The 10361-nt window shown below is 41.7% G+C and overlaps 1 protein-coding gene across 2 annotated transcripts in view; it reads right to left on the minus strand.

Annotated features, from left to right (window-relative positions):
• Nucleotides 1-8488, minus strand: part of SLC26A9 (solute carrier family 26 member 9) — a 78727-nt gene extending 70239 nt beyond the window's left edge. For both annotated transcript variants that reach the window (XM_069074700.1, XM_069074699.1), the window contains exon 1: nucleotides 8479-8488. The gene's annotated coding sequence lies outside the window, so the exon portion shown is untranslated. The remainder of the gene's footprint in view (nucleotides 1-8478) is intronic.
• Between the last annotated feature and the right edge of the window lie 1873 nt (nucleotides 8489-10361).

A 10361-nucleotide genomic window follows, 5' to 3' on the forward strand; every position in this document is an offset into this window, starting at 1 on the left:
GTTTTTTATTATAATTATCAACAACAGAAATAATCACCATAATTGTCATCACCACTGTTGAAGGCCTGGGACTTTGGCCTCATGAGAGCTACCATGGTGAGTTGATACCTGCATCAAAATGGGCATGGGCCAAACTCAAGAGTGTGGAATGATTGGACACAAGCCAGGCAGGTTCTGTCATAGCAGTTCCAATTTATTGATCAGAGAGCAGGGTTTATATAATAAATGTAAAGCAATTATCTCTTAGTTTCCTATGAGAGAATGTTTAATGTCCTTGTTCATTTATGCACATCTGTATGCTTTAATGTCCTTGTTCCCTTGCATGCATCTATGTCTGGGTCACTGCTTGGTTATCACATCCTAAACTCCTGCAAGTCAGGAAGAGATGGTGAGCCAATCTTAAGACATAATATAGTCTTCATGCAGAGCTGGCTTGGGAGAAATCCTGGGCCAGACTCTTCTTATGTATGGACTGGGTCAGAAACAGACCCTCGACAGTGGGTAATGGCAGCTTCTGGGTATATCTTTTAAACAACCTGAAAAAAGAGAAAAAGAGTTAAAAACTCCAAGGTTTTCTCCTACATGCCCACCTTTTTTCATCTACCCAGTTTGGTTCTATGGAAAATCAGGTTTGATGCAAGAAATTGTTCCATTAGGAGGGAGTGAGGTTAAGTATTGCTTCAGCCTAGGTGAGACATGGCCCTAGTTGGGAGCCTATAAAGGATATTGTGAATGTGGGCCTGAGTTTAAAGCCTAAACTCCATCTTTGGACCAGACCCAGGGAATTTTGCCTTCAACTCTAATTTGTTGTTGTTCGGTCTGTCCAAATCTTCATGCCCCTATATGGGGTTTTCTTGGCAAAGATACTGGAGTGATTTGCCATTTCCTTCTCCAGCTCATTTTACAGATGAGGAAACTGAGGTAAATAGGGTGGAGTGACTTGCCCGGAGTCACACAGCTAATGAGTATCTGAAGCCAGATTTGAATTCAGGTCTTCCTGACCTGCTGGGTGGTGCAGTGGATAGAGCACTAGCCCTATAGTCAGGGGGACTTTGACTTCAGACACTTAATTGCTGTGTGACCCTGGATAAGTCACTTCACCCAATTTTCCTTAGTTTCCTCATCTGTAAGATGAACTGGAGAAGGAAATGACAAACCACTCCTGTATCTTTGCCAAGAAAACCCTAAATGGGGCTGTGAAGAGTCAGATGTGACTGAACAACAACAACAACAATGTGAGAAATAGTACATGAGTCACTTTGAGATAAGCTGTAGGAGAGAGAAACTCTGGGTGAATGAATGACCTTTATTTTCTCATTAAAGTGTGGGTCAAGGGGTGGCTAGGTGGCACAATGAATAGAGCACCGGCCCTAGAGTCAGGAGGACCTGAGTTCAAATCGGGCCTCAGACACTTAACACAAAAACTAGCCATGTGACCCTGGGTCACTTAACCCCAATTGCCCTACCTTCCTCCCTCCAAAAAAAGCCAAAAAGAAAAAAGGAAAAAAAAGTGTGGGTCAGGTCTTCTGGTGAGTCTGCTTCCCTCATGGCCTTAGGCTAAAATGATTTAGGCAAATAGAATTTGGGATTTATCTTCTTTGGGTCTTTGGACCAAGCTCACTAGTCTAGTATTCCAATTCCAGGGTTACTCTCAAGTCAATCAAGAAGCCTCTTATTGATGTAAGACTGTGGAGTTGACTTCCCAAAGTTTTTTTTTTTTTTTTAGTTTCTCAACTATGTCTAATTTCACCGCCTTCCACTAAAGCAAAAACAAAGGAATATAAGATGCAAATATATGACAGGTCCCATTATCTCACAATCAAAATAATTCAACCCAACATACAAGTGACTCCTCATATTCAAAAAAGACACCCCCATTCTATATAGAGTAAGGCTGGTATAGGGAATGGGTGTTATTTCTTAGCCAAAAACTACATGCTGTCCTACCTCATTGGGAGCTCACACTGGAATGCATGAGTCATGGTGACCCATTCATTATTCCCCAAGCTGATTGTTCCCCAATAGAGCAGGAACTAAGGTGGGGTAAGCAGGGTTTTTTTTCCTCCAGGTGCCACTGAAGATAGAGGCTTTTCAATTTAGAGGATATAAACTTTAGAAGGCTCAGGTCAAAAGCCAATCCATTCCCTTGGCCTTCGAGAGGAGTTATTTGTCCATTAACGGGGGTGGGGGAGACATAGGACATGAAATAGCACTTCCTCCCACATACAGCCATAACCCCCTCTTGCAAGTCCTTTGCATAGGGCTGGCTCAGCTGTGAGCTACCATTGTTCTATGATGTTGTGGGGCATAGGGAGGTTGGATTTATAACAATGCTCTTGGTGCCTCCTACTCAAGCAGGGTCCAGAAAGGACACTTGACATTGGTAATCCATGTACATGTATAACCTATATCAGATTGCTTGCTGTCTTGGGGTGAAGGGAGGGAAGGAAGGGAGAGAGCTCAAAATCTTACAAAGATGAACGTTGAAAACTATCTTTACATGTAATTAGAAAAAATAAAATGCTATTAAGTTTTTTAAAATACTAAATTAAAATATTGGTCACCCCCTTCATAGATAACTCAGTTTTTGTTGTCTACTTGGGTCCCTCATAAATTCAAATCCATAGTTCTGAGCCCCCAACCTATGAATCTCTGCCATATCAAAGCAGATGCGACATGAATTAAAAGCAACTGGTATTTAGAGAAACTAAAATAAGGAAATGAATCAGGTACAAAATGTTAATTTTCCCCTAATTCCCTTGTCTTCCCAGCAATGTAGGAAAGGAATATAGCAGTTTAAATTCATAGTGTGACTGTTGAAAGATAGTCTATCTGTTTATTCACTTCCTTTTGCATCTTAGATTTGGGCTAGACTTATCACTTGTGTCACTGAGGCAGAAACAGACTTCTAATCCACATCAGAGACTCTCTTACTGCAGCTATTCCATGTGGCTGCCAGCTCTCCTTTTCCAATTCATGCTGACAACCATACTCAATTCCCACAAGTGAGGTAGGGTAGAGTACTGGAGTCTTAGATCCTATTTTGGAACTGGGAGAAAACTGAAAGTGTGCTAGAAAGAACCCATTATGAGCAGAAGCAATTTCCACCTTATTAGGCTAGTACGGTATCAATCCAATATTTACCCAGTATTTACTTAATAATAGGTAGAATACTAGTTCTGGAACTAGCAGTAATACATAGAACAGTATAAATCATGGCTTTTATTCTCAAGGAACAGGAGTCTATTTAGGGAGAGAAGACTTAGATGTAAAGTGGTCTTAGGAATCATATCTTTAAAGCCTAAAGGAATTTGGTCAGCAATTCCAAACATTCTCTCTCTGTATCTCTGACTCTCTCTGTCTCTGTCTCTCTCTGTCTCTCTGTCTCTGTCTGGCTATCTGTCTCTCTCAATCTATCTCCCAATGATGAGCTCAAAGAACAAGAAAGTAATTCAGCCTAGGTGATTCAGGGTGCATTCAAAGATAAGATTGGGGGGGGGATAAGTTATGGAAAGACATTGGAATCCAGACAAAGGTACAGTATTTAGACTTGTTAGGGTGAGCAGTGGGGAACCATTGAATATTCTTTCCATTACACAAGATCACAAGGAGCCAGTATATTCCCTTGCCTAATCATACTTAATACCTTGAGAGATGACATCATTGAAAATAACCTTATCTTCCACAGTCATTTAAGCTTTGTTGGAGTAGGAGGAAGGAAGGCATTTTATTTAAATGGTCCACCCTGCTGGTGTTTAGCTCATTCTTGAAAGTGTTGTGTCATGTATTGTCTATCGATTTCTTCTCCAGTCTGGTTTTTTGTTTTTGTTTTTTTGCAAGGCAGTCAGGGTTAAGTGACTTGCCCAAGGTCACAGAGTTATTTGAGCTCAGGTCCTTCTGACTCCAGGACCTGTGCTCTATCCACTGTGCCACCTAGTTGCCCCCAGTCTATTCTTTTTTTTTCTTTTGCCTTTTGGAGGGCAATTGGGGTTAAGTAACTTGCCCAAGGTTACACGGTTAGTTTTTTTGTGTGGGTGTTGTGTCTGAGGCCGGAACCGAACTCGGGTCCTCCTGATTCTGGGGCTGGTGCTTTACTCACTGTGCCACCTAGCCGCCCCTCCAGTGTATTCTTTTAAAAAAATTTAAAAATTTACTTCATTAAATATTTCCAATTACATTAAAATTTTTTTAACAATTATTTTAAAAAATTTTGAGTTCCAAAGTCTTTCCCTCCCTCCTCCTTGAGAAGGCAAGCAATTTGATATTAGTTAAACATGTGAAGTCATGCAAAACATATTTCCACCTTAGCCATGTTGCAAAGGAAGAGTAAAACAAGAAAAATAAAGAAAGTTGAAAAAGTATGCTTTGATCTGCGTTGAAACTCCATAAGCTCTATCTCTGGAGATGGAGAGCATTTTTCATCATGGGTCCTTTGAAATTATCTTGGATCATTGTCTTGATCAGAATAGCTAAGTCTATCAGTTGAGCATACTTCAAATATTGCTGTGTACAATGTTTTCCTGGTTCTGCTCACTTTACTTTGCATCAGTTCATATAAGTATCCCCATGTTTTTCTGAAACCATCCTGCTCAGCATTTCTTATAGAACAATAACATTCCATCACAATCATATATTACAACTTATTCGGCCATCCCCCAATTGATGGGCATCCCCTTGATCTCTAATTCTTTGCCACCACAGAAAGAGCTGCTATAAATATTTTTGTACCAATAGGTCTTTTCCCCCTTTCTTTGATCTCTTTGGGATAGAGACCTAATAGTGGTATTACTGGGTCTAGGGGTATGACCAGTTTTATAGGCCTTTGGGCATAGTTCCAGACTGCTCTGCAGAATGGTTGGGCTTGTTCACAACTCCACCAATAGCGCATTAATGTCCCAATTTTTCCACATCCTCTCCAGCATTTGTCATTTGCTTTTTCCATCATACTAGCCATTCTGATAGGTATGAGGTGGTACTTCAGAGTCGTTTTAATTTGCATTTCTCTAATCAATAGTGATTTAGAGCATATTTCTATAGGACTATTGATAGTTCTGATTTCTTTTCCTGAAAACTTCCTATTCGCATCCTTGTTTGGAGGGGAATATTGGGAGAGCTCGGCTGAGTGCTTCTCTACTCAACCATCTTGGTTCCCTCCAGTCCAGTCTTAGTCCTTCCTCAGTTGAGTTCCAGACATTTCTTTGAATTCCTGAGATTGGAGAAAGTGACTGATGGAGTCATCTAGGAGCTGTCAGAGCCAAGGAAAATCTTGCCCTCAGGCTGCTTTGGCAACTCCATATGGGAGCACCTGCAACAGCAACATCTGTCTGGGTTTTTAACTAGGAGGCTCATTATTTTCATCTCCAACCTCTTATAACCAGGGATGGGGATTAGGAGGGGAGAGGGAGGAAGAAGCTAGAAAGACTTATCATGAGGTTACCACTTTAGGCACTCAGGGAATCAGTTTGCTGAGCGCTGGGAGTGAATCCCACCTGGTGACAAGAATGGTAATTGAATAAACAAAGAACCACTGCAGGATACAAGGGCATTCTGCTGATGTACAGCCTTGAAGCTGGAAAGTAATCTCACAATAAGCTCTGTAGCTCCTTCTCAAGAGCTCTGTCAAAGCTAGCAACCAATGCTCAAGTTATGAGGGAGGAAATTTGAGGAAGGGCTTGGAAAAAGGGTCAAGGAGATGAGGTGGGGATAGTGGAATGATGAAATAGTAGAGAGTAGAATTGGAATCATTTGACTTCAGACTTTTAAAGAAGGAAATCATTAGGCCCTTGACTGTACAAGAGATGAGTTTAAACTACAGGGAGGTCAGACTTGAGTTAGAACTTCCTGATCAGTGAATGAAGACGGTAGAGGAACCTTTTCTACCTGATGCATTTAAGAACAATGGAGGTACCCAGATGTCTGGCACACACTTCTACTCTGGGAGTGGAGCTGTTCGACAGAAGGCAGCTAAGTATAATGCAGAGGTATGGCTAACACAATTAGTGGAGGAATTGAGTTCCTTAAAAGACTCCTTGTAGGGCTTAGGTTTTTCCCTGATGAGGTAGCCTTTATGGATGGTGTATTGGAGTGATGTACCCACAGTTTGGCCTAGAGGGGCCAAATCTGAACCCACACAATTACTGAGATGATCAAGGAGTTTCTGATATGCTGGAGGTTTTGGAAGATTCCCTGTCTCTTACCTCACACAAAAGGGGGATAAGAGAGATTGAGCTGTCCCTTCTTGCAGCATCATAAGTTTTTTTTTTGAGGGGGGAAGGCAAGGCAATTGGGATTAAGTGACTTGCCTAAGGTCACACAACTAGTAAGTGTGTCAAGTATCTGGGGCTGGATTTGAACTCAGGTCCTCCCAACTCCAAGGCCAGTACTCTATTCACTACACCACCTAAGTCTTAAAGAAGAGGGAAACTCAAAGCTTTTCTATTTCCCCTCTCCCAACTTTATAGGAGAAGAATAGAAGGACTGTGGAAGAAGCAAGCATTAAGCTCTATTTTGTGTCAGGCACTATACTAAGTGCTTTATAAAAATTTTTTCATCTGATTTTTGAAACAATTTTGGGAGGGAAGTGCTATTATTATCCCCATTTTACAGTGAGGGGAACTGAGGCAAAGTGACTTTCCCAGGGTCCCATAATTAGTAAAGTATCTGAGGTCAAATTTGAATTGGAGTCCAGGGCCAGAGTTCTTTCCATTGCATCACCTAGCTGCCTGACATAACTTGAGTTATTTATAAGTCACACAGGAAGTAAGTAGCAGAGGTGGGTTGTGAACTCAGGTCCTTAGGCTCCTGAATACCATGTTATCTGCAAGACATTCCCATTTCTGAATAAGTCTCCTCCATCAAGGCAACAGCTCCCTGAATTTCTTACAATGCCCATGGTGGCTAGGCTGAATAGAATCTCCAGAAGAATGACTGCTTTGGCAAAACTCCAGTTTCAAATTATGAAATTCCATGGTACTTCTGGGCAGGCCCTGGCAATGGTCCAGCTCAGATTTAGATGGATTCCAGAGCTTCCTTGGGACTTTCCTCCCCATCAGAAATCCTCTGCTTGTTCTCATTTTTAATTGCATGACAAGGGATTAGAACTTGGAACTGCTGCTTTCTCTTTGGTTCTCTGTGGTGCCTTGGTAGCCAAGATTATGTGTCAGCTTCTACTTCTGCTCAGTCAACAGAAGGGAGATGAGGAAAGAAGATGTTGGTCCTGAGAAGAGTGGGGAACACTTCAACCCTCTTCAGATTTCTGAAGATTATTAGGCACTTGACTATGTAATCAATAATATAGTGATAATTGCTTTTATTTATATAGCCCTTTGTAAACATTATCTCATTATCTGGGGCAGCTAGGTGGCACAGTTAAATAGAGCATCGGCCCTGGAGTCAGGAGGACCTGAGTTAAGATCCAGCCTCAGACACTTGACATTTAACTAGCTGTATGACCTTGGGCAAGTCACTTAACCCCAATTGCCTTGCCTTCCCCCAGGGAAAAAAAACATTTTCTCATTTGAACCTCACAGCAGTCTGTGACATAATAACTATTATTACTCCTGCTTTAGAGATGAGGAAACAGACTTTGAGAGGTATTAAAATCCCTAGTTTCCTTCAGGGTTTAGCTCAAGCATTACCTTCTATATGAGACCTTTGCTGATCCTCCCTTCCTCCATCATTTTGTGTAATTATACCAATGATAATTAGCAACTAGTAGTGCTTTAAAAATATCATTTCATTTTATTCTCACAATGAGGTAGATGTTATTATCATCTACATTGTACAGATGGGGAAGCTGAAATGAACAGGTTAAATGATTTATCTAGAGTCACACATGAGGCAGGATTTGAATTCAGGTCTTCTGGATTCTGTTTTTGAATCTAATAGGGTGCCTGGCACCGTATACATCTACATACATATCTATATCTATGTATGTATGTATATATATATATATACACACATGCATACAAATACAAATACACACACACATAGGAATCAGGGTTAAGTGATGTGACTGGCCTAGGGTCACATAGCTGGTAAGTGTCTAAGGCCGAATTTGAACTCCTCCTGACTCCAGAGCTGGTGTTCTATCCACTGTTCTGCCTAGCTGCCCCTAATAGATATATCTTGACTGAACAATTGGTTTACTTGAGCAGGGTTACAAAAATGTGGTTTGCATGAAGGTTTAGTCTCTGTCCACTGTATTAAATTGCTTCTCAGTCACTTTGGTGGCAAAAGTTTGTAAAGTATTTGCTCTGTGGCCAGCCTTCAGCTGAGCACCATGTGAATCCTAAGAGAAAACGCAGACTTACCTAGCTAATAATTTGTTTGGGTAGACAAGACATATATGTGACCTTACCTAGATTATCCCAACAAAGTGGAAAATCTCTTCATTAAAAAAGATTAAAATTCCTCCAGACCATTTCATACTGTGTATTCCTACCTTTGACTTTTGACAAATCATCTGTGGAGTATCCGCCCCATGTACTGTCTTCTAGGAAACCAAGACTCAAGAGGGCTTAAGTAATTTTCCCCAAGGTCCTATAGACACTAAGTGGCAGAATGAGGATCTGAACCCAGGGAGTGGTAAAAAGGAAACACTTCCTAACTCCAATGTAAACCTTGTCTAGGAGTACACAATATGTTCTCATAGAAGGATATACAAAAGAAATACAAAGTAATTTGAGGGGAAGGTCCTAGTAGCTATGGGAATCAGGAAAGGCCTCCTGTAGAAGGTAATGCTTGAGATGAGCTTTGAAGGAGGTGAGGGATTCTAGGAGATAAAGATGAGGAAGGAGTACATTCTAGGTATGGGATAGCCTATGTGCAAGTGCACAGAGATGGGAAATGAGATGCCATGTTTGAGGAATAGGAAGAAGGTCAGGCTGGACTAAAGAGGGTGAGAAGGAGATTAATGTACAAGACTAGAAAGGAAGGCTCAAGCAAGGGCTTTAACTATCAAATGGATTTTTATATGGTAGAGGCAATGGGGAACCAGTGGAGTTTCTTGAGCAAGGGTAGTAAAACAATTAGACTTGCCCTTTTGGAGAATCACTTTGGCAGCTGTGTGGAGGATGGCTAGAAGAAGTGAGAGACATGTGGCAAGGAAACCAATTAGGAGACAATTGCTATAGACCAAGGAAGGGTGGTGAAAGTCTGCCCTGGGCTGGTGGCCAGGAGAATGGAGAGAAAGGGATGGAAGAGAGAAGTCAGCATAGCTGAGCACTACCCTCCCCCCAAAACGTTTCTAAACAGATCTAGGAAATGCCGCAGACTGAATCCTGATAGGGAAATCAAAGTAAAACATCACAGTCCAGGTCACAATGGGAGAGAGATAAAGAGGTCTGTGTACAATGGAGACTGGGGTCTAGCCCTGATGAAGCCTTTCAGTGTAGGAAGAGGCTGTCCCATAAGATCAGAAGAGGTCCCAGATTCAACAAAGAGAGGCTCAACCTTGTGCAGGAACATATATCAATTGACATCACTGCTGCACATTACCCTCTTCTGGGTCACAGATCCAGGACTGACTGAAGAGAGGACCTAAGGGTGGTGTTTCTGATCAACAAGTGGTCATGGACGCTTAGCAAGAAGCAAATTCAGAAGCAAAGAGGAGCTGTGTGGTTTTGACCCCAGAGGCAGAGCAGGGTCTCAGTTCTAGTCTCTAGCCCAGTTTGAAGCTTGTAGTAGAATAACAAGGGTGGGAACCCCAGATCCAATGGGAACCTGGAATTCTGTCATTTTAAACTAGAAGAACTTTCCTGAACTGGCTGATGCTAGCTGAGTTTAACTGTAGTCTATTGGAACTCTAAATATTCAAGTCGACATGTGGGGTGTTCATACCTAAACCCAGATCAGAAACTTGCAGAGCTCAGAGTAGGAGGTCAGAAACTAGACTTTGACCTGGATCACACCACTTTGGGAGCATTGAAAGATTACAGATCTCCAGCTTGACCCATTCCTGGGATTCTGGAAAAACTCAATGCCCTAAGAAAACAGCAGCAGGACCAACCCAGACGTTACCCACAGAAATGCAAAACCCATCTCTGACATAAAGTATGAAGTCAGATATTAAAGCTGGAGGAAAACAGAGAGAAAAAGGAAACTCATTATAAAAAACTATTCTGGGGGCAGCTAGGTGGCACAGTGAATAGAGCACCAACCCTGGAGTCAGGAGGACCTGAGTTCAGATCTGGCTTCAGACACTTAACACTTGCTAGTCACGTGGCTTTGGGCAAGTCATTTAACCCCAATTACCCTGACTTCCCCTCTCCAAAAAGCAAAAAATTAAAATGAAAAAAAACCAAAAACTATTCTGGCAGCAAGGGCACTCAAAATACTGTTGTACATGGCCTCATTCTGGC

The sequence above is a fragment of the Petaurus breviceps genome, unplaced genomic scaffold, assembly GCF_028583685.1.
Source record: "Petaurus breviceps papuanus isolate PSGF00001 unplaced genomic scaffold, PetGlider_PUasm1.0 90895, whole genome shotgun sequence".
NCBI classification, from domain to species: Eukaryota; Metazoa; Chordata; class Mammalia; order Diprotodontia; family Petauridae; genus Petaurus; species Petaurus breviceps.